Source organism: Balaenoptera ricei, chromosome 12 (genome assembly GCF_028023285.1).
Source record: "Balaenoptera ricei isolate mBalRic1 chromosome 12, mBalRic1.hap2, whole genome shotgun sequence".
NCBI lineage: Eukaryota > Metazoa > Chordata > Mammalia > Artiodactyla > Balaenopteridae > Balaenoptera > Balaenoptera ricei.
This window is the reverse complement of record NC_082650.1, coordinates 29733004-29751105: the sequence shown is the minus strand read 5'-3', so window position 1 is coordinate 29751105 and position 18102 is coordinate 29733004.

The following is an 18102-nucleotide window of genomic DNA, read 5'->3' as shown; positions in this document are numbered from 1 at the left end:
GCATTGTCCTACTGCCTATATCTTCTGGTTATCTTTATATTGGAGCTGCAACAAAAAGCAGAGTGTAGCCTTGTGTATAACCTAACTTAGAAACATGCCCAGCAATTGATTCAAATTTCTCTCTGCTCTGTCCATATCTGCAAATGACCACAAAAGCCTGCTAGTCTTGATTGGAGGATTAGAAATACATTTTAGCATAAGCGAATCCAAAAATACAGAATCCCTGAATATTGAGGGTCAACTGTACTGTCGAACCCAGAGAAACAGAATGTATAGGATTAGATAAATATGTATAAATATAAATAATATGTATATATGATTTATTATAAGAAATTGGCTCATGCAATTATGGAGGCTAAAATGTTCCATGATCTGCCATCTGCAAGCTGGAGACCCAGGAAGGCCGGTGGTGTAGTTGTAACCTGAGTCTGAAGAACTGAGAACCAAGAGAGCCAATGGTATAAGTTCTAGTCCAAGGCCAAAGGCCTGAGAACCAGGGGAACTAATGGTGTTAGTCCCAATTCAAGGGCAGGAGAAGACCTATGTCCCAGTTCAACAGTCAGGCAGAGAAGGTGAATTCGCTCTTTCTCTCCTATTTTGTTCTATTCAGGCCCTCAGTGGATTGGATGATGCCCATCCACATTGGGGAAGTCAATCTACTTTACTCACTTTACCGATTTAAATGCTAATCTCATCTGGAAACACCCCTAGAGACACATCCAGAAATAATGTTTAATAATGTGACCCATCAAGTTGACACATAAAATTAAGCATCATATCCTGTAATTAAATCAATGGAAAGCTGTAAAATATCGAATTCAGCCAGGACCACTGATGGCCCAGACCCTTCAGAAATGAAGATCTGGGTCACTTCACCAGGTAAAGAACCACGACTAGCTGAGGTGCTTGCTGAGGGCAAAGGGAATATGAAATGGATAGTGGAAGAAGATAGCTATAAATATCAGCTACAACCATGTAACCAGCTACAGAAATTAGGGCTATAATTGTTATGAGTGTTTCTTCCTGGTTTTGTTATAAATATTTTGTATATATTTTAAGCAATTATTTTTGTTTTCTTCCCTCTTATTCCTTTATCATCTAAGATATATTAATGACAATTAACTTTATATCACATTTTTAAGAATATCAAAAAGAAGAGTGAATATTACCCTAGGATTTTGCATCCTCTTCTGGAGAAAGGGTTAGTGTGTTTTGGTTGTATGGAGTATGTGTGATGTCAGGTGGAAGTATGATTCTGTTGTTGTCTTTATTTGGAGGTTAAGTATGGTTTATGGAGTTGTGTGTGTGTGCCAAGTAGACAAATAGTGGACTGTAATGGTCTTTTTGACATGTCCACTTGGCTAGGCTATAGTCCCCAGGTACTAAATAAAAAATCCATGATCCATTAAAGTTGACTTTAAGTAAGGGCAGTTGTCCTGGACAATTTGGATGACCCCATTCAATCAATTGAAAGAGCTTAAAGTGGAGCTGAGGCTTCCTTGAAGAAAATGAAGTTCCACCTGTGGACAGAAATTTCCACATATGCCTGAGTTCCAGCTGCCCTTCCTGACAGCCTGCCCTGCGTATTTTAGACATGCCTAGACAGCCCCCGCAATCGCATAAGCCAACTCCTTGCCATAAATCTCTTAATATATGTCTCCTACTGGTTCTGCTTCTCTGATATACATGCCAAAAGAGAATTAAGGCTGCAGATAGAATTAAGCTTGCCATTCAGCTGCAGCTGACTTTAAGATAGGGGGCTTTAGACAGTTACAGAAAGATAGAGAAGATGAAAAGGCAGAGGGCTATGTACCAGATGAAGGAACAAGAAAAAACCCCAGAAAAACAACTAAATGAAGTGGAGATAGGCAACCTTCCAGAAAAAGAATTCAGAATAATGATAGTGAAGATGATCCAGGACCTTGGAATAAGAATGGAGGCAAAGATTGAGAAGATGCAAGAAATGATTAACAAAGACCTAGAAGAATTAAAGAACAAACAAACAGAGATGACCAATACAATAACTGAAATGAAAACTACACTAGAAGGAATCAATAGCAGAATAACTGAGGCAGAAGAACGGATAAGTGACCTGGAAGACAGAATGATGGAATTCACTGCTGTGGAACAGACTAAAGAAAAAAGAATGAAAAGAAATGAAGACAGCCTAAGAGACCTCTGGGATAACATTAAACGCAACAACATTCGCATTATAGGGGTCCCAGAAGGAGAAGAGAGAGAGAAAGGACCAGAGAAAATATTTGAAGAGATTATAGTCGAAAACTTCCCTAACATGGGAAAGGAAATAGCCACCCAAGTCCAGGAAGCGCAGAGAGTCCCATACAGGATAAACCCAAGGAGAAACACGCCGAGACACATAGTAATCAAAGTGGCAAAAATTAAAGACAAAGAAAAGTTATTGAAAGCAGCAAGGGAAAAACGACAAATAACATACAAGGGAACTCCCATAAGGTTAACAGCTGATTTCTCAGCAGAAACTCTGCAAGCCAGAAGGGAGTGGCATGATATACTTAAAGTGATGAAAGGGAAGAACCTACAACCAAGATTACTCTACCCGGCAAGGATCTCATTTAGATTTGATGGAGAAATCAAAAGCTTTACAGACAAGCAAAAGCTAAGAGAATTCAGCACCACCAAACCAGCTCTACAACAAATGCTAAAGGAACTTCTCTAAGTGGGAAACACAAGAGAAGAAAAGGACCTACAAAAACAAACACAAAACAATTAAGAAAATGGTCATAGGAACATACATATCGATAATTACCTTAAACGTGAATGGATTAAATGCCCCAACCAAAAGACATAGACTGGCTGAATGGATACAAAAACAAGACCCATATATATGCTGTCTACAAGAGACCCACTTTAGACCTAGGGACACATACAGACTGAAAGTGATGGGATGGAAAAAGATATTCCATGCAAATGGAAATCAAAAGAAAGCTGGAGTAGCTATACTCATATCAGATAAAACAGACTTTAAATTAAAGAATGTTACAAGAGACAAGGAAGGACACTACATAATGATCCAGGGATCAATCCAAGAAGAAGATATAACAATTATAAATATATATGCACCCAACATAGGAGCACCTCAATACATAAGGCAACTGCTAACAGCTATAAAAGAGGAAATCGACAGTAACACAATAATAGTGGGGGACTTTAACACCTCACTTACACCAATGGACAGATCATCCAAAATGAAAATAAATAAGGAAACAGAAGCTTTAAATGACACAATAGACCAGATAGATTTAATTGATATATATCGGACATTCCATCCAAAAACAGCAGATTACACGTTCTTCTCAAGTGCGCACGGAACATTCTCCAAGATAGATCACATCTTGGGTCACAAATCAAGCCTCAGTAAATTTAAGAAAATTGAAATCATATCAAGCATCTTTTCTGACCACAACGCTATGAGATTAGAAATGAATTACAGGGAAAAAAACGTAAAAAGGACAAACACATGGAGGCTAAACAATACGTTACTAAATAACCAAGAGATCACTGAAGAAATCAAAGAGGAAATCAAAAAATACCTAGAGACAAATGACAATGAAAACACGACGACCCAAAACTTATGGGATGCAGCAAAAGCAGTTCTAAGAGGGAAGTTTATAGCTATACAAGCCTACCTAAAGAAACAAGAAAAAGCTCAAGTAAACAATCTAACCTTACACTTAAAGAAACTAGAGAAAGAAGAACAAACAAAACCCAAAGTTAGCAGAAGGAAAGAAATCATAAAGATCAGAGCAGAAATAAATGAAATAGAAACAAAGAAAACAATAGCAAAGATCAATAAAACTAAAAGTTGGTTCTTTGAGAAGATAAACAAAACTGATAAACCATTAGCCAGACTCATCAAGAAAAAGAGGGAGAGGACTCAAATCAATAAAATCAGAAATGAAAAAGGAGAAGTTACAACAGACACTGCAGAAATACAAAGCATCCTAAGAGACTACTACAAGCAACTTTATGCCAATAAAATGGACAACCTGGAAGAAATGGACAAATTCTTAGAAAGGTATAACCTTCCAAGACTGAACCAGGAAGAAATAGAAAATATGAACAGACCAATCACAAGTAATGAAATTGAAACTGTGATTAAAAATCTTCCAACAAACAAAAGTCCAGGACCAGATGGCTTCACAGGTGAATTCTATCAAACATTTAGAGAAGAGCTAACACCCATCCTTCTCAAACTCTTCCAAAAAATGGCAGAGGAAGGAACACTCCCAAACTCATTCTATGAGGCCACCATCACCCTGATACCAAAACCAGACAAAGACACTACAAAAAAAGAAAATTACAGACCAATATCACTGATGAATATAGATGCAAAAATCCTCAACAAAATACTAGCAAACAGAATCCAACAACACATTAAAAGGATCATACACCACGATCAAGTGGGATTTATCCCAGGGATGCAAGGATTCTTCAATATACGCAAATCAATCAATGTGATACACCATATTAACAAATTTAAGAAGAAAAACCATATGATCATCTCAATAGATGCAGAAAAAGCTTTTGACAAAATTCAACACCCATTTCTGATAAAAACTCTCCAGAAAGTGGGCATAGAGGGAACCTACCTCAACATAATAAAGGCCATATATGACAAACCCACAGCAAACATCATTCTCAATGGTGAAAAACTGAAAGCATTTCCTCTAAGATCAGGAACGAGACAAGGATGTCCACTCTCACCACTATTATTCAACATAGTTTTGGAAGTCCTAGCCACGGCAATCAGAGAAGAAAAAGAAATAAAAGGAATACAAATTGGAAAAGAAGAAGTAAAACTGTCACTGTTTGCGGATGACATGATACTATACATAGAGAATCCTAAAACTGCCACCAGAAAACTGCTAGAGCTAATTAATGAATGTGGTAAAGTTGCAGGATACAAAATTAATGCACAGAAATCTCTTGCATTCCTATACACTAATGATGAAAAATCTGAAAGAGAAATTATGGAAACACTCCCATTTACCATTGCAACAAAAAGAATAAAATACCTAGGAATAAACCTACCTAGGGAGACAAAAGACCTGTATGCAGAAAACTATAAGACACTGATGAAAGAAATTAAAGATGATACCAACAGATGGAGAGATATACCATGTTCTTGGATTGGAAGAATCAACATTGTGAAAATGAGTATACTACCCAAAGCAATCTACAGATTCAATGCAATCCCTATCAAATTACCAATGGCATTTTTTACGGAGCTAGAACAAATCATCTTAAAATTTGTATGGAGACACAAAAGACCCCGAATAGGCAAAGCAGTCTTGAGGCAAAAAAATGGAGCTGGAGGAATCAGACTCCCTGACTTCAGACTATACTACAAAGCTACAGTAATCAAGACAATATGGTACTGGCACAAAAACAGAAACATAGATCAATGGAACAAGATAGAAAGCCCAGAGATTAACCCACGCACCTATGGTCAACTAATCTATGACAAAGGAGGCAAAGATATACAATGGAGAAAAGACAGTCTCTTCAATAAGTGGTGCTGGGAAAACTGGACAGCTACATGTAAAAGAATGAAGTTAGAATACTCCCTAACACCATACACAAAAATAAACTCAAAATGGATTAGAGACCTAAATATAAGAGTGGACACTATAAAACTCTTAGAGGAAAACATAGGAAGAACACTCTTTGACATAAATCACAGCAAGATCTTTTTTGATCCACCTCCTAGAGTAATGGAAATAAAAACAAAAATAAACAAATGGGACCTAATGAAACTTCAAAGCTTTTGCACAGCAAAGGAAACCATAAACAAGACGAAAAGACAACCCTCAGAATGGGAGAAAATATTTGCAAATGAATCAACGGACAAAGGATTAATCTCCAAAATATATAAACAGCTCATTCAGCTCAATATCAAAGAAACAAACACCCCAATCCAAAAATGGGCAGAAGACCTAAATAGACATTTCTCCAAAGAAGACATACAGATGGCCACGAAGCACATGAAAAGATGCTCAACATCACTAATTATTAGAGAAATGCAAATCAAAACTACAATGAGGTATCACCTCACTCCTGTTAGAATGGGCATCATCAGAAAATCTACAAACAACAAATGCTGGAGAGGGTGTGGTGAAAAGGGAACCCTCTTGCACTGTTGGTGGGAATGTAAATTGATACAGCCACTATGGAGAACAATATGGAGGTCCCTTAAAAAACTAAAAATAGAATTACCATATGACCCAGCAATCCCACTACTGGGCATATACCCAGAGAAAACCGTAATTCAAAAAGACACATGCACCCGAATGTTCATTGCAGCACTATTTACAATAGCCAGGTCATGGAAGCAACCTAAATGCCCATCAACAGACGAATGGATAAAGAAGTTGTGGTACATATATACAATGGAATATTACTCAGCCATAAAAAGGAACGAAATTGAGTCATTTGTTGAGACGTGGATGGATCTAGAGACTGTCATACAGAGTGAAGTAAGTCAGAAAGAGAAAAACAAATATCGTATATTAATGCATGTATGCGGAACCTAGAAAAATGGTACAGATGAGCCAGTTTGCAGGGCAGAAGTTGAGACACAGATGTAGAGAATGGACATATGGACACCAAGGGGGGAAAACTGCGGTGGGGTGGGGATGGTGGTGTGCTGAATTGGGCGATTGGGATTGACATGTATACACTGATGTGTATAAAACTGATGCCTAATAAGAACCTGCAGTATAAAAAAACAAACAAAACAACTAATACTAAACTTTCATTGGGTTATTTGTATGGAAACATGTTAATATAAATGTTTCAGACATTACATGAAATTTCTAAAAATCTTATATTTGTATTTGTATGGAAATATGTATGGAAATATGTTAATATAAATGTTTCAGACATTACATGAAATTTCTAAAAATCATATTTGTATTTGTATGGAAATATGTATGGAAATATGTTAATATAAATGTTTCAGACATTACATGAAATTTCTAAAAATCTTATATTTGTACTTGTATGGAAATATGTATGGAAATATGTTAATATAAATGTTTCAGACATTAAAAAAAAAAAAAAAAAAAAAAAAGATAGGGGGCTTTAGCTTAGATTACCCAAGTGAGCCCAATGCAATCTGATGCAGCATGAGAAAGACTGGACTGCCATTGCTGGCTTTGAAGGTAGAAAGGAGCCATGAGCCAAAATGGTGGCAGCCTTTAGAAACTGGCATCGATGAGGAAACTGATTCTCCCCTAAGCTTCCAGAAGGAATGCAGCCCTGCTGATGTCTTGATTTTAGCCCAGTGAAACCAACTTCAAACTTCTGACCAACCAAACTGTAAGATAATAAATTTCTGTTGTCTTAAGCCACTAAGTTTGTTTGGTAATTTGTTACAGCAGCAATTAGAAACTAATATACCAAATATATGAAGACTGTCTTAAAGTTTTCCTTAGACTCAGAGAGCGATATATATACATATACATATATAGTTTAGAAATATATATAGTTTATAATTATATTGTTTATATATAAATATAATTTAGATTATAAATATATAAATTATTAATATGAATTTTGATATAAAAATTATGGCATTGACTTTATTCTTTATAAAAGAAATTCATAAAAATAATTACCATTAGGATTAGTCTCGCATAAGAGAATGTTCATATAGAAGCTTTCACTGAGGCAGTACAAGATAACAGATGTTAAGATTCACATCAGAGCCCCCTATGAAGAATCAAGAATATGAAAGGGACAGGAAAGTATGGAGAGAAAGGAGATTGTCATGTGAAGACTATCTTTGGAAGATGTTGCATGTGGTGTAGGGCTGAGCTGAGAGCCCCACCTCACCCCAAACCAAGGAAGCAAGGAGGAACCTGCCATACTGTGGGATGGGGAGCCTCCCCAGAGTTTTGGATGTTATTCCTGTGGGGGGAGGATAGGACTGGCTCCCCCTGAGGCCACAGAGATTAACGTCCCCTGTGGCAGGTCCAAGAGTTGGATACTTGCTGGGATCTACATACCCAGAGCCTGTCCCCCTATAGGAGAGAGTAAGCAGGCATGAGGTCACCATGGGTCCAGTCCCAGCAGACCACCTGGAGAGGCAGAGGGGCAGTAAGTTACAGCCCACATATAGAAACTGAAGTGGCCACCTGATGTAAAGATGCATCTGTCTGGGACAAGGGACAGTGCCCATAAGAGAAAGGTTGGGGTCAGGTTATAATGATACTCTGTTCCTATAATATCTTTGCTTTCCCTTACTAGTCCCCAGACCCACTGCTTCCTGTTTCAACTTTTGGGGGTCAGGAACTGGCAGGGTGAGGGGGTTAGAGGAAGAGACAAAAGGGAGGAGAGATTGAGATGAAGCCAACTGTAATTCTAGAATGGTACAAGTCAGCCAAATTAAATCAACTAGTAACTGGTACAGGCATAACATTTGCAGGTTCCCATCAATATTGATTTGCCCATTTAGTGAAATGTATATATCTGAGCCAAGGATGGATTGACAAAAGGGACGTGATCTACATAGAAAAGTAAACTCTCCATTCTATTCAGAACTTCCCAGAAAGATATAAGAAACAGAGGAAATTTTTTCACAAGAAAGGTACTTTGATGGTAGAACAGAGTTCATTGGGTTTCCACAGAAGTTGGATTAAGGACCCACCTTTATAGTCAGTGTCCAATCAGAGAGCAGAAACCATATAGTTATCTGAACAGGGAAAATTTAATTTAAAAAGTTATTAACTACAGCAGAGGATTAACTAGAAAGGGAGAACCCTGAGGCTGATGGGGTTTACCCACAGAGGGAAGAAACTTGTAAGAGCGGCCTCCTTCCCAAGGCTAGGATTCAGTTTTTACTGAAGAAGTCCACCAGAGAAGATTTCTGTGCTGTTCTGGACCACAGCTGGTCCACAGGTGCTTGGAGCAGAGGCTGGCAAGCAAGGAATTTCAGCTGGGACCAGCATGCAAGGAACGATCTTCTGGGGTGGAGGCAAACAGAGGCTGGCAAACTGGATGCCTTGGCTAGAACTCACTGGGAATTGGACCTCTGGGAATTCTACAAGGGAAAACCATCCACAAAAGGTGCCATACCTCGGAAGTTGTTGTAAAGCCACCAGAGATGCTGGGTGGAGGCCCCTGCAGAGAGGTGCTATGTTCTGTTGGCCACCGGACTCTACAGGCTGCCACACATGCTGCAGGAGCCTGGCCTGCAGAAGCTGGCCCACAAAGGAGGCTGCTAGAAGGAACACAAATGGGTGAAACAGAAAGGGTACCTTTCCTCCTTCAGTGTCCCTCCTGCGCCCTCTACTGACAAAGCTTAATATCCCGCCAGCTGCAAAGGAGAGATGCTTACAAAATCTAGCTCCGGAACACTGGATTTAGAGCTGAGCAGGCAAAAGGGTGGATTTGGAGCTGAGAGGCAATACCTTGATAACTGGAACGCTGGCAAAACCATTCTCTTCCTGTGTTTTTATTTGTCTGTTCATCAGACAAAATGGATCTGTAAATCAACTTCCCAGGTATCTAAACCCTAAGGGTTCTTTGGACACCACCATCACCACCACCACCATCAAAGAATTCCAGGGCAACAAAAACCAGTTCTTGAGATTTGCTCTAGGACAGATGCTTGCATACATTATCTCCCTGATGCAGGATAACACAATCTACAGTGTTATATATTGAATAGTAAGCAGTATGTAAGTATATGCTACTGTTCTTCTTATTTTAACAAACATATGAGGAAACTAAAGTTCAAGAACACACAGCTAGTAAATGATGGATCTAAAAATCTGAGCCTAGGACCATCTGACTAGAAAATTGCTGCTGTGTTCACTAACTCAGTCTTTCGCACCAAGAGACTAATTTTTGTGCGATGTGCTAAGAAATTCCATGTTCTAGGCTAAAACGTGGTGCCTCAACTAAGGTCCTGCCTTTGAGAAATCCTGCTGGCAAGAATCTGTTACTTTTCGGACAACATCTTTTCCAAGAATGCGTTAAAAAATGAAATAGAAGTGCTGGTTTTCTTTAAGAAATTTGATAGCTTCATTGCGGTTACACTTAAAGTATAGTTGTACACACATCTCTGCTGCTGAGAGATTTTATCAGCCTAACATCTATGCAGCAGTGAGTAAATGCTAGGCATTGTGCTAAGTTCCGTGAATGCCTTTTGCTGTGTAATCTTTGCCACAGCCCTGTGGGTAGGGTTAGTAGTCCCATTTTCAGATAAGAAAACTGAAGATTGGAGAAGTTGAATAATTTCACCAAGTTATCACATAAGCGGTGGCACTGGAATTTGAATCCAAAATAGGTCTAACTCCAGAGCTCAAGTTCATCATCATGAGGCCAGGGCCCATCCAGTTACCCTGTGTTGTACACTTTCTTTATTTCAAATATTCTAGATTTTAAGTTTTAAAAATAAAAAATGGGCTTAATATATTTTTTAGTTGCTTTTTTTTTTTTTTTTAATTTATTTATGGCTGTGTTGGGTCTTCGTTTCTGTGCGAGGGCTTTCTCCAGTTGCTGCAAGTGGGGGCCACTCTTCATCGCGGTGCACGGGCCTCTCACCATCCCGGCCTGTCTTGTTGCGGAGCACAGGCTCCAGACGCGCAGGCTCAGTAATTGTGGCTCACGGGCCCAGTTGCTCCGCGGCACGTGGGATCCTCCCAGACCAGGGCTCGAACCCGTGTCCCCTGCATTGGCAGGCAGACTCTCAACCACTGCGCCACCAGGGAAGCCCTTCAGTTGCTTTTGATTAATAAAAGAGATTGCTCCTTTGAGATGATTAGACTTAAGAATGTTAAGCGGTCTTACAGGGGGAAGCCCATTTCTAACCCTGTTAGATTAGCAGGGAAAGAAGAGTTTCTGATATGGTGCCCCTTGCCCATTTTCATTCATTCCAAGTGAGGTAGGGCAGACATGTGGATACTTGACATGAGCAATTTACAGTTGTCTAGGATGAAGACAGCAGCTGATACAGCAAGTATTTTGGCGAGCTTAGTTTTCATTGCCTTTCTTCTTACCCTACGTCTGCTTATTAGGAGCATCCCAGCCACAGAGCGGGCCTCTATGCAACTCAAGCAGTGATTCCTCTTGGGCCCCCCTTTATTTTTAACCAAAAACAGATCTCAGTGCCCACTTCTGTGACACTCAAACTAGAGCAAATCTATTTAAATATTTGCTTCACTTGGCATTCATTAAATTCTGTTTAGTTAAATTATCTTATTTTTATAACATGGCTATCATGCCAAAAGTATCTGATTGTGAAAAAGGTAGGAACAAAGAGAATTTTAAGAATTTAATACCTTACATTTTGTTTTATCAAATAAAATTATGCATATCTAGACATATTTTTAAATGAAAACTATAGATTCCTAAGTGCCTTCTATAGCCCTTTCAATCTGTGGACATGGGTCAATTATAATATCTTCCTGGGACTTCAGGCAGCTACGTGGCTAGGTCCAAAAGTTGTAATTACTAAAAGTTGGTAATTACTGTTCTAACTAATGGAAATTTCACCTTGTGTAATTTCCCCAATTCTCACGCTTCTCTGTATAAACTCCACCTTTCTGTTCAAGTATCACACCACACGATGGCAGCCTTGTTTCTCATTTCCTCTTCTATATTTTCAAGGAGGGATCCTCATTGTTACTGAATGAGTAGTGGGTTTGGGAAGAAACCAACTGATTCAGACCGAAGTTTCTGGAGGACACTAGTAGGAAAAATAGTGTGGGCCCTTGTTTCCTTATTTATGGAACTGAATAGATCTCCAAACTCTGATTTATGATTCCAAAGCTGACTTGCCACTGAACTTGAATCTACTAAGATTGTGAGAAAAGGATGATGGGACAAAGCCTTCAGGAGCAAGCTGACCAGCACAGGCAAAGAGTAAGGAAGTAATGAGGGAGGGCATGAAGTGAGGTGTTCCCAGCATTTCCCAAAAGGAAGGTAAGAAAACAAGCTCGGCAAACCTCTTTGAATGTTTGAGGGTCTCCAGGGCAAAAGAAATCAGGAAGATTGTGATGGAAGTTATAAATGACCTAGAAAACACTGGTTGTGTTCGATTTCCATACCCTAGAAAATGTACTAAAATCAATCATTATGTATAAAACTACCATCTCAGAGGAAAACCAGAAAGCATCAATTCCTAATGAAAGTAACTCTAACAGCTGCTCCTACGAAAAATACAAAAACACTCCAATCCAATCAGGGCATAGTTTCAGAGGAAAACCAATATCTAATCAATAATGTTGTAACTCTTCTGAAGAAAAAATAAGATGATAGAAAGATAACAGGTTCTTCCCTGGTGGCGCAGCGGTTAAGAATCCGCCTGCCAATGCAGGGGACACAGGTTCAAGCCCTGGTCCAGGAAGATCCCACATACCACGGAGCAACTAAGCCCGTGCGCCACAACTACTGAGCCTGCGCTCTAGAGCCCGCAAGCCACAACTAGTGAGCCTGAATGCCACAACTATTGAAGCCTGCGCGCCCTAGAGCCTATGCTCTGCAACAAGAGAAGCCACCGCAGTGAGAAGCCCGCACACCGCAACGAAGAGTAGCCCCCGCTCACCGCAACTAGAGAAAGCCCGTGTGCAGCAACGAAGACCCAGTGCAGCCAAAAAAATAATAAAATAAAATTTATAAAAAACAAAGAAAAAGAAAGATAATTGTCTGCATGGTGTCTAAAATAGGGGAGACAGAGAAGAATTTAAAATGTCTTTTGCAGCATTGGTTAGGACAGAAGGTCTTGATCGCATTACATATATATTTGGTCCATTTGAAGTGAATGTATTTTTTCAGCTTTCTTGGAGTTTCTTCTGTTTTTCTTTCTCTAACTTGATACTTCCCATATCAATTTTCAGGCTTTCTTCTTTAAAGCAAGTAAAACTTGTTAATTATGTTGATTAAAACTTCTATAGCTCTGTTCACAGATGTAGAGAACAAATGTATGGACACCAAGGCGGGGAAGTGGTGGGGGCGGGTGGGGGAGGGGTGGTGGGATGAACTGGGAGATTGGGGTTGACATGTATACACTAATATGTATAAAATAGATAACTAAGAAGAACCTGCTGTATAAAAGATAAAATAAAATTCAAAAATTCAAAACAAAAAACTATAGCTCTATTAATTTTTAACTGCTTTATATTTCAATAAATCAGAGAGATTTATAGGGATATCTTCTCTGATCTAAATTTGTCAATTTCTCATCATCAATTTTGTTTTTGTTTTGACAATATTAATATGGCTACTGGTTTTTAATGTTTAGCATTTTTCTGGAATCATTTGCATTTTTTAGCTTTCATTCTTTCTGTTCTTTAAATGTAAAGAATATTTTGGAAACAATATAGTTCTCTTAGTTTTTTTATTTTTTATTTTTTAATCTACCAGAACAATCTCTATTTTTTAACTGGTGAGCTTAATATATTTATAGACAGAATATAGTTGAATTATTATTATTTTTTTTTATTAATTAATTTATTTATTTTTGGCTGTGTTGGGTCCTCGCCTCTGTGCGAGGGCTTTCTCCAGCTGCGGCAAGTGGGGTCCACTCTTCATCGCGGTGCGCGGGCCTCTCACCGTCGCGGCCTCTCTTGTTGCGGAGCACAGGCTCCAGACGCGCAGGCTCAGTAATTGTGGCTCACGGGCCCAGTTGCTCCGCGGCATGTGGGATCCTCCCAGACCAGGGCTCGAACCCGTGTCCCCTGCATTGGCAGGCAGATTCTCAACCACTGCGCCACCAGGGAAGCCCAGTTGAATTATTTTTAATCTATTACTATATTTTCTGATTTTTTGCATGTGAGGTTAATCTATTTACATGTATTATGTTTACTGGAAATTTAGAATTTGTTTCCACTATCTTACTTTATGATCTCTTTTGTTCTACTATTTCTATGTTTTCTTTCTCTCTTGACTTTCTTTATATCCGTTTGTTTTGTTGTTTAATTTTGGCCTTCTATTAGATGGGAATTTATAGTCTGTTTTTTACTTTTTATAATAGCAAAAGTCTTCTAGTAATCTTATTTAACAACTCAACAATGTCTAACGTTCAGCATACCTTAACTCCTCTTTTAAACAATACAAATCTAAGGACACTCTTTTTGCATCAGACTCCACTTTGCTCTCCCAACTTACTTGAACTGCTAAATAGCATGATAGAATTTCCAGAGTAGAAATCAAGTAGATAACTTTCTCACCACTAGAGGGCAAGATGCATTTTCAAAATAATTTTTTATTTTATATATTTCAAAATAATGTTATTATTTATCTAAGTTGTGAATTGAATTATTAATCAAACGACCAAGTAAATTTTGTTTCAAGAAGGCGGCCTAAAAACGTATTTACCTCCTTAGTCTTTCAAAATTCAATTAAATTAACAGAAGAAATACAAATAAAAATTAATTCAGAGCACTAAAAAGGAGTCTATGATGCCAGAAGACTAGCGCGCTGGAGAAATTCTGAACCATATAAAGGAAATGTCACACTACAGTGTTAATTTTGAGGAGGGATGGGACGGCAGGAGGTGGGGGACTAAAGGAGACTTCACTTCGTGTATGTTTGTGTTGTCTGAATTTCTACTGAGAAGTGTATTCATGTATTACATGTGTCGAATGAAAGATTACGTAGTCACTTTAAAATAAACTATATGGATAGAGATTTGATGATAAAACCTAATAGAGCTGAGGATCTTTGAAACCCATGCATTTGACAAATGTCAAGAACTTCTTCAAAACGGAGCTAAAATCAGAGACAGTGGAGATCCTTAATCCATGTGGAAATTATTTTTTGTTACTAAATAAAGATATGACTATATGTTTTTCAAATGGATAGCCAACTGTCTCAGTACCATCTATTGATAGTTTATCCTGTTCCAACAGAGTTGAAATGTCATCTTTATCACTTCGTAGATTTCTTTAAATACATGGATCTGTATTTTCTATTCTTTTCCACTCATATTTTTGCCCATTCCTGCCCGAAGTATACTTCATTAATTATTACTGCTTTTTAATGTGTTTTTATATCTGGCAGTATAATATTCCCTCTTTTGCAAAATTGTCTATGTTATGCTCTTGCATTTTCTTTTTCAGATGAAATTTAGAATCTGACTAATTTCATTAAAAAATTATTGCTGGCTATTGATTGGGATACCATTAAATTTATACATACAATTGAGGAGAATTGACTTCTCTATACCACTGAACTTTCCAGCCAATCACTTGCTTCTCTTTTCTCTCCATCTTCTGTCTCCATGTCGGATTTGTTATCTCCTAGTGATTATCATTCTCTGCCTTACAGAAGAGGATACGTCAGCCTGTTGCCCTCATTTCACACCATCCCAGTTTCACTACTAAAAAAGGAAATTGTTCTTTTTCCTAGCTGCATCTCAATAAACAAAACTCTTTGACTTGACTTGGTCGTACACCCTCTTCCCAACCAATCACAGGAGCCAGGAAAGTGGAGTAGTGAATCCAATCAGGAGAGATAAATCACACAGTAATTTGAGCAGAGACAGTACAACATAATTCTTACTATAACAGGGGACTGGAGTATTGAGGAATTGGCTAGTGTGAAATAAAGAAAACTCTAAGGAATACAGGAATAGTGCAAATAAGGAACAGGTGCCACCTCTAGGTATGAGATGGAACAACCAAGAAAAAAGCCCTCCATGGCTGAGCTCCAGACCTTGTCGGAGAGGGCATGGCCATGGCTCACCAAGTGACACAGAATTTGCTATGATGCTTGACAGACAAAATTCACTGGAAACTGGCCCTGGGTGCTGGGGAATGTAGTTCACAAGGTGACGACTGACTGGAGGCAATATCCTACAATACCAAGTGATGAGGAGGAGATTTGGAGGTAGCTGCAGGAGCTAGGAACTGCAGTAGCTGCAGCAGCTAAGAACTGCGGGAGCTGCATGTGTTGCAGGAAGCAAGACACTCAAGCTACTCACTTTGTAGGAGCCCCGTGCACTACAGGAACTTGTGACTACTTAGCTTCCATATGCACCTGTCTATTTAAATCAATGCTCTGGTTCTATGTATTACAGTAAGATACTACTATCCTTCTTACAAGTGAACGACTCACCTTTTCCCCAAAATGAGGAGACAGACTCCTAGGAGTCATTGTATCCACTGCTGCCTGTATTGATTAATCCTCAAATTCAGTCACAGTTCCACTGAATATTCTGTTACCTAAAGACTGATTGTAAAGCTAACTTCTATAGTAAGTTGCACTGTGGCCTCAAAATATATGTCCAAGTCCTAACCCTCAGTACCTGTGAACATGACCTTATTTAGAAATAGGTTCTTTGGAGATATAATTAAATTAAGGATCTTGAGATGAGATTATCCTGATTTAGAGGGGGCCCTAAATCCAATGCTACTGTTCCTTATATGAGAAAGAAGAGGGGGATCTGAGACACAGAGGAGAAGACGATATGAAGATGGAGGCGGAGACTGGAGTGATATGTTATAAACCAAGGAATGCCAAGGATTACCAGGCAGCCAGTCGCCAGAAACTAGGAGAAAGACATGGAACATATTCTTCCTCAGAGCTTCCCAAAGAAACCAACCCTGCCGATACCTTGATCTCAAAATTCTGTCTTCCAGAACTGTGAGAGAATAAATTTCTGTTGTTTTAAGCCAGCAAGTTTGTGGTACTTTGTTATAGCAGCCCTAGGAAACGAATAGAACTTTGACAACTTCAATATAAAATAAAAATGGGAAGGAGAGAAAGGAAGAAAATGATTAGTAAATACAAATAAACACATGGATATAACAAGTCAATAGACAATATACAAAGATACTGCAGTCCCTGTTTCTGTAATTGTTCACAAAATCATAATTCATATCTATGGCTTCCATTTTCCTCTAACCATTCTGTATTTCCCCTGCCCTCAGTCAGAACCTCAACTGGTTGGGATTCTTTACTTGGTGAAATGACCCAGATCTTTATTTTCAAAGGCTCTGAGTCCTCAAGAACCCTACTTTTTATTTTTGGTTGCTTTAATTTTTCATTATTCTTAATACTAGACATGCAAGTACTAAGACGATGCCCAGAAAATCTTTTGGGTTCCAGGCTGTCCTCCTTGCCTCCATTGTGTAGAATAAGCAAGCCAATTTCCCCTTGGTAATCAGGATCAATCACTCCAGCCAGTAGATTACCCTGTTTTTGCTTTTTGTTTCAGTGGTATAAGGAACCCCAAATGACCAGCTGATAGCCTCATCTTCCAATTTAGTGGAACCATTGCATCTCCTGAAGGAAACATTCTTCCCTTGGGGACTAAGATCTCCACACCAGCAGCAGTCAAAGTTTTTAGGTAAGGGAAGAAAAATCTGCAGAGTGAAAAGAGATACTCCCACTGCCATACCTTGATTCAAATGTATTCTGACTGTAGGAGGGAGAGTACCATATAATGGTCTCTGATTCAAAACATATCTGGTAAAACAGAATCCCATTTCTTCAGAGTGTTGCCTCCCAACTGGATCATAACAGTGTTGTCAGTAAGTCATTTCGCTTTTCAGTTAAGCCAGCTGCTTCCAAGTGATGGTGTATGTAGTAAGATCAGTTAATTCCATAGACATGGACCCATTGCTACACTTCCTTTGCTGTAAAATGAGCACCCTGATCAGATGCAGTGTTGTGTGTAATGTACCGGTGGTAGATAAACCATTTTGTGAGTTCGCAGACAGTGGTGTTGGCAGAAACATTATGAGCAGTCAAGGCCAATCCATTTCTAGAACATGTAATTATTCCAATGGGGATGAATCTTTGCTCCCTCAGTGATGGAAGAGGTCCAATGTAATCAACCTGCCAGATGGCTGGTTCATCACCCTGGGGACTGGGGCCATATCAGGGACTCAGTGTTGTTTTCTGCTTTTGACAAATTAGGCGCTTGGCAGTAGCGTCAGCTAGGTGAGCCTTAGTGTTGGAAAATCCAGGTTGCCGAGCACATGCACAGCCTGCATCCCTACAACTATGGCCACTTTGTTCCTGAGCCCATTGAGCAAGCACTGGCTAGGTGGCTAGGCAAAGAGGCTGGCTGACATCCACAGAGTGTGCCATTTTATCCACCTGATGATT